Source organism: Nerophis ophidion, linkage group LG01 (genome assembly GCF_033978795.1).
Source record: "Nerophis ophidion isolate RoL-2023_Sa linkage group LG01, RoL_Noph_v1.0, whole genome shotgun sequence".
Lineage (NCBI taxonomy): Eukaryota > Metazoa > Chordata > Actinopteri > Syngnathiformes > Syngnathidae > Nerophis > Nerophis ophidion.
Window position 1 is genome coordinate 25,743,790 of NC_084611.1, and position 12,244 is coordinate 25,756,033.

Here is a 12,244-nt window from a genome sequence, read left to right on the forward strand (position 1 = left end):
CCAGCCACTTCGTCCAGCTCTTCCCGGGGGATCCGAGGCGTTCCCAGGCCAGCCGGGAGACATAGTCTTCCCAACGTGTCCTGGGTCTTCCCCGTGGCCTCCTACCGGTTGGACGTGCCCTAAACACCTCCCTAGGGAAGCGTTCGGGTGGCATCCTGACCAGGTGCCCGAACCACCTCATCTGGCTCCTCTCGATGTGAAGGAGCAGCGGATCTACTTTGAGTCCCTCCCGGATGGCAGAGCTTCTCACCCTATCTCTAAGGGAGAGCCCCGCCACACGGCGGAGGAAACTCATTTCGGCCGCTTGTACCCGTGATCTTATCCTTTCGGTCAGGACCCAAAGCTCATGACCATAGGGGAGGATGGGAACGTAGATCGACCGGTAAATTGAGAGCTTTGCCTTCCGGCTCAGCTCCTTCTTCACCACAACGGATCGGTACTACGTCCGCATTACTGAAGACGCCGCACCGATCCGCCTGTCGATCTCACGATCCACTCTTCCCTCACTCGTGAACAAGACTCCTAGGTACTTGAACTCCTCCACTTGGGGCAGGGTCTCCTCCCCAACCCGGAGATGGCATTCCACCCTTTTCCGGGCGAGAACCATGGACTCGGACTTGGAGGTGCTGATTCTCATTCCTGTCGCTTCACACTCGGCTGCGAACCGATCTAGCGAGAGCTGAAGATCCCGGTCAGATGGAGCCATCAGGACCACATCATCTGCAAAAAGCAAAGACCTAATCCCGCGGTCACCAAACCGGAACCCCTCAACGCCTTGACTGCGCCTAGAAATTCTGTTCATAAAAGTTATGAACAGAATCGGTGACAAAGGACAGCCTTGGCGGAGTCCAACCCTCACTGGAAATGTGTTCCACTTACTGCCGGCAATGTGGACCAAGCTCTGGCACTGATCGTACAGGGAGCGGACCGCCACAATAAGACAGTCCGATACCCCATACTCTCTGAGCACTCCCCACAGGACTTCCCGAGGGACACGGTCGAATGCCTTCTCCAAGTCCACAAAGCACATGTAGACTGGTTGGGCAAACTCCCATGCACCCTCAAGAACCCTGCCGAGAGTATAGAGCTGGTCCACAGTTCCACGACCAGGACGAAAACCACACTGTTCCTCCTGAATCCGAGGTTCGACTATCCGGCGTAGCCTCCTCTCCAGTACACCTGAATAAACCTTACTGGGAAGGCTGAGGAGTGTGATCCCACGATAGTTGGAACACACCCTCCGGTCCCCCTTCTTAAAGAGAGGAACCACCACCCCGGTCTGCCAATCCAGAGGTACCGCCCCCGATGTCCACGCGACGCTGCAGAGTCTTGTCAACCAAGACAGCCCCACAGCATCCAGAGCCTTACGGAACTCCGGACGGATCTCATCCACCCCTGGGGCCTTGCCACCGAGGAGCTTTTTAACTACCTCAGCGACCTCAGCCCCAGAAATAGGAGAGTCCACCACAGATTCCCCAGGCACTGCTTCCTCATAGGAAGACGTGTTGGTGGGATTGAGGAGGTCTTCGAAGTATTCCTTCCACCTATCCACAACATCCGCAGTTGAGGTCAGCAGAACACCATCCGCACCATACACGGTGTTGATAGTGCACTGCTTCCCCTTCCTGAGGCGGCGGACGGTGGTCCAGAATCGCTTCGAAGCCGTCCGGAAGTCGTTTTCCATGGCTTCCCCGAACTCCTCCCATGTCCGAGTTTTTGCCTCCGCGACAGCTGAAGCTGCACACCGCTTGGCCTGTCGGTACCTGTCCACTGCCTCCGGAGTCCTATGAGCCAAAAGGACCCGATAGGACTCCTTCTTCAGCTGGACGGCATCCCTCACCGCTGGTGTCCACCAAGGGGTTTTAGGATTGCCGCCCCGACAGGCACCAACTACCTTGCGGCCACAGCTCCGATCTGCCGCCTCGACAATAGAGGTGCGGAACATGGTCCACTCGGACTCAATGTCCAGCACCTCCCTCGTGACATGTTCAAAGTTCTTCCGGAGGTGAGAATTGAAACACTGCCAGACGTTCCCAGCAGACCCTCACAATGCGTTTGGGCCTCCCAGGTCTGTCCGGCATCCTCCCCCACCATCGCAGCCAACTCACCATCAGGTGGTGATCGGTAGAAAGCTCCGCCCCTCTCTTCACCCGAGTGTCCAAAACATAAGGCCGCAAATCCGATGACACAACTACAAAGTCGATCATGGAACTGCGGCCTAGGGTGTCCTGGTGCCAAGTGCACATATGGACACCCTTATGCTTGAACATGGTGTTTGGTATGGACAAACTGTGACGAGCACAAAAGTCCAATAACAAAAACACCACTCGGGTTCAAATCCGGGCGGCCATTCTTCCCAATCACGCCTCTCCAGGTTTCACTGTCGTTGCCAACGTGAGCGTTGAAGTCTCCCAGTAGGACAAGGGAATCACCCGGGGGTGCACTTTCCAGTACTCCCTCGAGTGTTCCCAAAAAGGGTGGGTACTCTTAACTGCTGCTTGGTGCGTAAGCACAAACAACAGTCAGGACCCGTCCCCCCACCCGAAGGCAGAGGGGGGTTACCCTTTCGTCCACCGGGTTGAACTCCAACGTACAGGCTTTGAGCCGGGGGGCAACAAGAATTGCCACCCCAGCCCGTCGCCTCTCACTGCCGGCAACCCCAGAGTGGAAGAGGGTCCAATCCCTCTCGAGAGAAGTGGTTCCAGAACCCTTTCTGTGCGTCGAAGTGAGTCCGACTATATCCAGCCGGAACTTCTCGACTTCGCGCACTAGCTCAGGCTCTTTCCCCCCCAGTGAGGTGACGTTCCACGTCCCAAGAACTAGCTTCTGTAGCCGAGGATCGGACCGCCAAGTGCCCTGCCTTTGGCTTCCGCCCAGCTCACATTGCACCCGACCTCTATGGCCCCTGCTATGGGTGGTGAGCCCATTGGAGGGGTGACCCACGTTGCCTCTTCAGGCTGTGCCCGGCCGGGCCCCATGGGAACAGGCCCGGCCACCAGGCGCTTGCCATCGTGCCCCACCTCCGGGCCTGGCTCCAGAGGGGGGCCCCGGTGACCCGCGTTCGGGCGAGGGAAATCTGGGTCCATGCTTTTTCTTCTTCATAAAGGTCTTCGAGCTGCTCTTTGTCTGATCCCTCACCTAGAACCTGTTTGCCTTGGGAGACCCTACCAGGGGGCTTTATGCCCCCGGACAACATAGCTCCTAGGATCATTGGGACACGCAAACTCCTCTACCACGATAAGGTGGCAGCTCAGAGATCATTATTCTCTGATGACCGCCAGTTTTGATATATGCGCGCCCATCTGTAGTTTAGACCAGTGGTTCTCAAATGGGGGTACTTAAAGGTATGTCAAGGGGTACGTGAGATTTTTTAAAAATATTCTAAAAATAGCAACAATTCAAAAATCCTTTATAAATATATTTATTGAATCATACTTCAACAAAATATGAATGTAAGTTCATAAACTCAAAAGATATGCAAGAATGCAATATTCAGTGTTGACAGCTAGATTTTTTGTGGACATGTTCCATAAATATTGATGTTAAAGATTTCTTTTTTTGAGAAGAAATGTTTAGAATTAAGTTCACGAATCCAAATGGATCTCTATTACAATCCCCAAAGAGGGCACTTTAAGTTGATGTTTACGTGTAGAAATCGTTATTTGTAATTGAATCACATGTCTATTTTTCAACAAGTTTTTAGGTATTTTTATATCTTTTTTTCCAATTAGTTCAAGAAACACCACTACAAATGGGCAATATTTTATAAAATTTAATAAATCAGAAACTGATGACATAATGCTGTATTACACTTCTTTATCTATTTTTTTCAACCAAAAATGCGTTGCTCTGATTAGGGGGTACTTGAATTTAAAAAAATGTGCACAGGGGGTACATCACTGGAAAAAAGGTTGAGAATCACTGGTTTAGACAACAAAATGCCCAAAATACGATTCGAAGAACAAATATGCTGTTATTGGTTGTATTACCTTACTCAGGGCACTATCCAAACCTCCAGTCTCATCAGAAGAAGTAAGCAGTGCATGGCTAACTTTTTAGTTTTTTAGCGACAGTGCGTGTTTAACAGTTAAAAGTTGCTCTGCTTGTGTGCAAACAAAAGTCCCGCTTCATCCACAAAAATTTGGATTTTCCGAAATAAATCTATTTAATGGCCAACTATTTATGGCAATGGAGGAAACAATTTAACCGTAATTAAGACCATCCATCCATCTTCTTCCGTTTATCCGAGGTCGGGTCGCGGGGGCAGCAGCCTAAGCAGGGAAGCCCAGACTTCCCTCTCCCCAGCCACTTCTTCCCGGGGGATCCCAGGCGTTCCCAGACCAGCCGGGAGACATAGTCTTCCCAACGTGTCCTGGGTCTTCCCCGTGGCCTCCTACCGGTTGGATGTGCCCTAAACACCTTCCTAGGGAGGCGTTCGGGTGGCATCCTGACCAGATGCCCGAGCCACCTCATCTGGCTCCTCTCGATGTGGAGGAGCAGCGACTTTACTTTGAGCTCCTCTCGGATGGCAGAGCTTCTCAACCTATCTCTAAGGGAGAGCCCCGCCACCCGGCGGAGGAAACTCATTTTGGCCGCTTGTACCCGTGATCTTATCCTTTCGGTCATGACCCAAACCTCATGACCATAGGTGAAGATGGTAACGTAGATCGACCGGTAAATTGAGAGCTTTGCCTTCCGGCTCAGCTCCTTCTTCACCACAACGGATCGGTACAACGTCCGCATTACTGAAGACGCCGCACCGATCCGCCTGTCGATCTCACGATCCACTCTTCCCCCACTCGTGAACAAGACTCCTAGGTACTTGAACTCCTCCACTTGGGGCAGGGTCTCCTCCCCAACCCGGAGATGGCACTCCACCCTTTTCAGGGCGAGAACCATGGACTCGGACTTGGAGGTGCTGATTCTCATTCCGGTGGCTTCACACTCGCTGCGAACCGATCCAGTGAGAGCTGAAGATCTCAGCCAGATGAAGCCATCAGGACCAAATCACCTGCAAAAAGCAGAGACCTAATCCCGCGGCCACCAAACCGGAACCCCTCAACGCCTTGACTCCGCCTAGAAATTCTGTCCATAAAAGTTATGAACAGAATCGGTGACAAAGGACAGCCTTGGTGGAGTCCAACCCTCACTGGAAACGTGTCCTACTTACTACCGGCTATGAGGACCAAGCTCTGACACTGATCATACAGGGAGCGGACCGCCACAATAAGACAGTCCGATACCCCATATTCTCTGAGCACTCCCCACAGGACTTCTCGAGAGACACGGTTGAATGCCTTCTCCAAGTCCACAAAACATATGTAGACTGGTTGGGTAAACTCCCATGCACCCTCAAGGACCCTGCCGAGTGTATAGAGCTGGTCCACAGTTCTACGACCAGGACGAAAACCACACTGTTCCTCCTGAATCCGAGGTTCGACTATCCGGCGTAGCCTCCTCTCCAGTACACCTGAAAAAACCTTACCAGGAAGGCTGAGGAGTGGGATCCCACGATAGTTGGAACACACCATCCGTTCTCCCTTCTTAAAGAGAGGGACCACCACCCCGGTCTGCCAATCCAGAGGTACCGCCCCCGATGTCCACGCGATGCTGCAGAGTCTTGTCAACCAAGAAAGCCCTACAGCATCCAGGGCTTTAAGGATCTCCAGGCGGGTCTCATCTACCCCGGGGCCTTCCCGCCGAGGAGCTTTTTAACCACCCCAGCAACCTCAGCCCCAGAAATGGGAGAGTCCACCACAGATTCCCCAGGCACTATTTCCTCGTAGGAAGACGTGTTGGTAGGATTGAGGAGGTCTTCGAAGTATTCCTTCCACCTATCCACAACTTCCGCAGTTGAGGTCAGCAGAACACCATCCGCACCATACACGGTGTTGACAGTGCACTGCTTCCCATTCCTCAGGTGGCGTATGGTGGTCCAGAATCGTTTCGAAGCTGCTCGGAAGTCGTTTTCCATGGCTGCCCCGAACTCCTCCAATGTCCGAGTTTTTGCCTCTGCGACCGCTAAAGCTGCACACCGCTTGGCTCGTCGGTACCCGTCCACTGCCTCTGGAGTCCTATGAGCCATAAGAACCCGATAGGACTCCTTCTTCAGCTTGACGGCATCCCTCACTGCTGGTGTCCACCAACGGTTCTGGGATTACCGCCACGACAGGCACCAACAACCTTGCGGCCACAGCTCCTATCAGCCGCCTCGACAATAGAGGTGCGGAACATGGTCCACTCGGACTCAATGACCCGCACCTCCCTCGTGACATGTTCAAAGTTCTTCCGGAGGTGGGAATTGAAACTCTCTCTGACAGGAGACTCTGCCAGACGTTCCCAGCAGACCCTCACAATGCGCTTGGGCCTGCCAGGTCTGTCCGGCATCCTCCCCCACCATCGCAGCCAACTCACCACCAGGTGTTGATCTGTAGAAAGCGCCGCCCCTCTCTTCACCCAAGTGTCCAAAACATGAGGCCGCAAATCCGATGACACAACTACAAAGTTGATCATGGAACCGCGGCCTTGGGTGTCCTGGTGCCAAGTGCATATATGGACACCCTTATGTTTGAACATGGTGTTTTTTATGGACAATCCGTGACGAGCACAAAAGTCCAATAACAAAACACCACTCGGGTTTAGATCAGGGCGGCCATTCTTCCCAATCACGCCTCTCAAGGTTTCACTGTCGTTGCTAATATGAGCGTTGAAGTCCCCCAGTAGGACAAGGGAATCACCCGGGGGAGCTTTTTCCAGTACTCCCTCGAGTGTACCCAAAAAGGGTGGGTACTCTGAACTGCTGTTTGGTGCGTAAGCACAAACAACAGGAGGGAAGCTACGGAGGGAAGCTACCCTCTATTCCATTGGGTTGAACTCCAACGTGCAGGCTTTGAACCGGGGGGGGAACGAGAATTTCCACCCCAGCCCGTTGCCCCTCACTGCCGGCAACACCAGAGTGGAAGAGAGTCCAGTCCCTCTCGAGAGAACTGGTACCAGAGCCCTTGCTGTGCGTCGAGGTGAGTCTGACTATATCCAGCCGGAACTTCTCTACCTCGCGCACTAGCTCAGGCTCCTTCACCCCCAGTGAGGTGACGTTCCACGTCCCAAGAGCTAGCTTATGTAGGCGAGGATCGAACCGCCAAGTGCCCTGCCTTCGGCTTCCGCCCAGCTCACAATGCGCCCGACCTCTATGGCCCCTCCTATGAGTGGTGAGCCCATTGGTGGGATGACCCAAGTTGCATCTTCGGGTGCTCGCCATCGTGCCCCAACTCCGGGCCTGGCTCCGGAGCTGGGCCCCGGTGACCATCTGCTCACGTTAGCATAGAAAGCGGCGCTTTTCTGACGTGTTCTCCCCTCAGCCCGGGCGCACGAACCTCATCCAGCATTCCATTGAGACTAGCCCTGGGGTTAGCCCTGGGGTTAGCCCGGCTACCCGAACACAAGCGCAAAGTTATTCGGGAGGGATTAAAAACAATGCTGGAATTGGGGGTAATAGAAGAATCCCACAGTGCATGGTGCAGCCCCATCGTTCTGGTAGGGAAGAAGGATATGTCTGTGCGGTTCTGTGTGGATTACCGCAAGGTGAATGAGGTGTCACGGTTTGACGCATACCCAATGCCTCGAGTCAATGAACTCCTGGATCGGCTGGGCACTGCTGTTTTTTTTACGACACTGGATTTAACAAAGGGTTACTGGCAGATTCCCTTATCACCAGAGTCCCAGGAAAAAACGGCCTTCTCCACTCCGGAAGGTTTATACCAGTTTGTGATGCTTCCGTTTGGCTTGTTGGGTGCGCCCGCCACGTTTCGGCGCCTTATGGACCGGGTGCTGTGCCCTCACGCGGCATATACAGCTGCCTGTCTGGACGATGTAATCATCCAGAGTGGCAGCTGCAATGAGCACATGCGGCGGGTGGGTGAAGTGTTGGAGTCCCTGAGGCGGGCGGGGCTCACCGACAACTCGGCAAAGTGCGCAGTTGGACGGAGGGAGGTACAGTATTTGGGGTACCACTTGGGAGGGGGACCGGAGCGACCCCCGGTTGACAAGACGGCGGCGATCGCGGCCTGTCCAACCCTCAAGATGAAAAAACAGGGTGAGGAAGTTTTTGGGACTGGCGGGCTACTACCGCAGGGTTAATCCCCGGTTCGCAGACCTGAACAGCCCACTGACGGACCTCACCCGAAAGGGTGTCCCAGAGCTGGTCCAGTGGACGGAGCAGTGCCAGCAGGTGTTTATGAAGGTAAAGAAAGCCCTCTGTGAGGAGCCCATTCTGCACATGCCTAACTTTACTATCTACTTCTGTTTGCAGGCGGCCGCGTCGGGCAGGGGACTGGAGGCGGTGCTGTCCCAGCGGGTGGAGGGCGTCGACTGCCCCCTATTATACATCAGCCGGAAGCTCTCGGACCGGGAGGCGAGGTACAGCACAGTGGAGAGGGAGTGCCCCGCCATCCGGTGGGCGGTCGGGGCCCTTCGGTACTACCTGCTGGGGCACGCCTTCAGCCTCTGCTCGGACCACAAACAACTCCAGTGGCTCCACCGCATGAGGGAAGCCAACGCGAGGATCACCAGGTGGTACCTCGCGTTGCAACCTTACAACTCCCAGGTGGTCCACTGGCCGGTACTCAAAGCGCTTTGACACTACTTCCACATTTACCCATTCACACACACATTCACACACTGATGGAGGCAGCTGCCATGCAAGGCGCTAACCAGCACCCATCAGGAGCAAGGGTGAAGTGTCTTGCTCAGGACACAACGGACGTGACAAGGTTGGTACTAGGTGGGAATTGAACCAGGGACCCTCGGGATGCGCACAGCCACTCTTCCACTGCACCACGCCGTCCCTAAAAGCAGCGAGAGGGAGCCCGGAAGCGAGAGGAAGCCCAGAGAGACTCAGGGAGACGAGAGGGACTCAGTAGAAAGTGCACGAAAATAAAAACTCTGTAAACGTCTGGTATTCAAGCCTTATCCTTCCTTGTCACCAAGATCCCGCAACCAGAATGTGGTACAATATATTTTTATCTTTTTTTTTTTTCACTCCTGTAGATTTTATTGGACTTAGAACATCATGACAAGTGGGGCTGTCACTTGTCACCTGAAGTGACATCAAACAACAGGAGATGCCAGTATTAGCTGCTCTTTGCCAATATGTTAATTCAACTTGGAAATTCTGATTAAAATCATGGTTTTCGCTGTTGAAAAACATTTTAACCATTTGACTGCTTGCTTTTCTCTTCTGGCCGGCTGATTTTGTCTTACAGGTTTCATCGTAAAAAAAAAATACATTAACATTTAAGAAGTTATTTTCATCAATAATATAATTTGATTTTTTTTCTTTCCAAGATGGCGCCGCTGTAGTGGCTGCTGTTGGCTGGAGCTCTGTGCTCTTGTGTCATCCTTTTGTGTTTCCCCCTTCTTGTCTTGTGTTTATATATATATATATATATATATATATATATATATATATATATATATATATATATATATATAAACACAAGAAAAGAAGGGGGAAACACAAAAGGATACATATATATAAATATATATATGTATATATATATATATATATATATATATATATATATATATATGTATATATATATATATATATATATTTTTTTTTTTTGCCTTTTGGTGCGGGACCCATGTTAAAGGTCTGGGCTTTCGTTAAGATTAGATTTTTTTTTTCCATTTACATCTGTGAGTTATAAGAAATGCAATTATTACAATGAAAATATTTCATAATTCTATGAATACATATGAAATTTAATCAATCATTCATGCTCAGTGGACTTGTGGTTAGAGTGGTGGGTCGTGAGTTCAAACCCCGATCTAGACATACCAAAGACTATAAAAATGGGACCCATTACCTCCTTGCTTGGCACTCAGCATCAAGGTTTGGAATTGGGGGTTGAATTAGCAAAATGATTCCCCAGCACGGCCACCGCAGCTGCTCACTGCTCCCCTCACCTCCCAGGGGGTGGAACAAAGGGTGGGTCAAATGCAGAGGGTAATTTCACCACACTTATTTGTACATTAAGTTTTACTTTTAACTTAAAAAATGGGACCCATTACCTCCTTGCTTGGCACTCAGCATCAAGGGTTGGAATTGTGTGTTAAATCACCAAAATCATTCCCGAGCGTGGCCACCACTGCTGCTTACTGCTCCCCTCACTTCCATGGGGGTGGAACAAGGGGATGGGTCAAATGCAGAGGGTCATTTCACAACACCTTGTGTGTGTGTGACACAATCATTGGTACTTTAACTTTCAACTTAAAAAATGGGGCCCATTGCCTTTGTGCTTGGCACTCAGCATTAAGGTTTGGAATTGGGGGTTAAATCACCAAAATTTTTCTCGAGCGTGGCCACCGCAGCTGCTCACTGGTCCCCTCACCTCCCAGGGGGTTGAACAAGGGTATGGGTCAAATGAAGAGGGTAATTTCACCACACTTATAGGTACATTAAGTTTAACTTTTAATTTAAAATGGGACCCATTACCTCCCTGCTTGGTACTCAGCATCAAGGGTTGGAATTGGGGGTTAAATCACCCAAATGATTCCCGAGTGCGGCCACCCCTGCTGCTCACTTCTCCCCTAACCTCCCCGGGTGTGGAACAAGGGAATGGGTCAAATACAGAGGGTAATTTCACCACACGTAGTGTGTGTGCGACAATCATTGGTACTTTAACTTTAACTTTCAACTTAAAAAATGGGACCCATTGCCTCCCAGCTTGGCACTCAGCATCAAGGTTTGGAATTGGGGGTTAAATCACCAAAATGATTCCCGAGCACAGCCACCGTTCCTGTTCACTGCTCCCCTCACCTCCCTGGGGGTGGAACAAGGGGATGGGTCAAATGCAGAGGGTAATTTAACCACACTTATTGGTACATTAAGTTTAACTTTTAATTTAAAAATGGGACCCATTACCTCCCTGCTTGGTACTCAACATCAAGGGTTGGAATTGGGGGTTAAATTACCAAATTGATTCCCGAGTGCGGCCACCCCTGCTGCTCACTTCTCCCCTCACCTCCCCGGGTATGGAACAAAGGAATGGATCAAATGCAGAGAGTAATTTCACCACACGTAGTGTGTGTGTGAGACAGTCATTGGTACTTTAACTTTAACTTTTAACTTAAAAAATTAAACCCATTACCTCCCTGCTTGGCACTCAGCATCAAGGGTTGGAATTGGGGCTTAAATCACCAAAATCATTCCAGAGCACGGCCACCGTTGCTGCTCACTTCTCCCCTCACCTCCCCGGGTGTGGAACAAGGGAATGGGTCAAATACAGAGGGTAATTTCACCACACATAGTGTGTGCGGTACTTTAACTTTAACTTTCAACTTAAAAAATGGGACCCATTGCCTCCCTGCTTGGCACTCAGCATCAAGGTTTGGAATTGGGGTTTAAATCACCAAAATTCTTCCCGAGCGTGGCCACCGCAGCTGTTCACTGCTCCCCTCACCTCCCAGGGGGTGGAACAAGGGGATGGGTCAAATGCAGAGGGTAATTTAACCACACTTATTGGTACATTAAGTTTAACTTTTAATTTAATAATGGGACCTATTACGTCCCTGCTTGGCACTCAGCATCAATGGTTGGAATTGGGGGTTAAATCACCAAAATGATTCCCGAGCACGGCCACTACCATGAATTGATTAACGTGGACCCCGACTTAAACAAGTTGAAAAACTTATTCGGGTGTTACCATTTAGTGGTCAATTGTACGGAATATGTACTGTACTGTGCAATCTACTAATAAAAGTAAAATCAATCAATCAAACTGCTGCTGCTCACTGCTACCCTCACTTCCCAGGTGTTGGAACAAGGGGATGGGTCAAATGCAGAGGGTAATTTCACCACACCTAGTGTGTGTGTGACAATCATTGGTATTTTAACTCCAGCTTAATTTTAGTGCTTGTAAACATGCTGAGTGTGTGTGGGATGGTTACTTTAGGGTTGAATGGGGCCCCTCTCCTGAAGAGTCTAATAATAACATATAAGCATTATTAAAGACCAAAACTGGGCCATAAATGACATCTGGTTTTGTGGCAGTGGTTAGATACGTCCGTCATAGTAGATATTATTTGGCAAAAGACAAGTACATGGGTCGAAATAGGCTTTTTACCTATGTATTTGAACGCACCAAGCCAACACCCTATTTTGCGGTCTCCACGCGGGCTATGTCGAACCCAATTGGCTTTTGGAAGTGTCAATCAAAAAAAAAAAAAAAACTTGCTTCCAGTA

At 50.7% G+C, this 12,244-nt stretch overlaps 1 long non-coding RNA gene across 1 annotated transcript in view; it reads left to right on the forward strand.

Moving 5' to 3' along the window:
• Positions 1-9,210, forward strand: part of LOC133552414 (uncharacterized) — a 20,673-nt gene extending 11,463 nt beyond the window's left edge. The window contains exon 3 of the long non-coding RNA XR_009806714.1: positions 8,309-9,210. This is a non-coding gene — a long non-coding RNA (uncharacterized LOC133552414). The remainder of the gene's footprint in view (positions 1-8,308) is intronic.
• Positions 9,211-12,244: the final 3,034 nt, after the last annotated feature.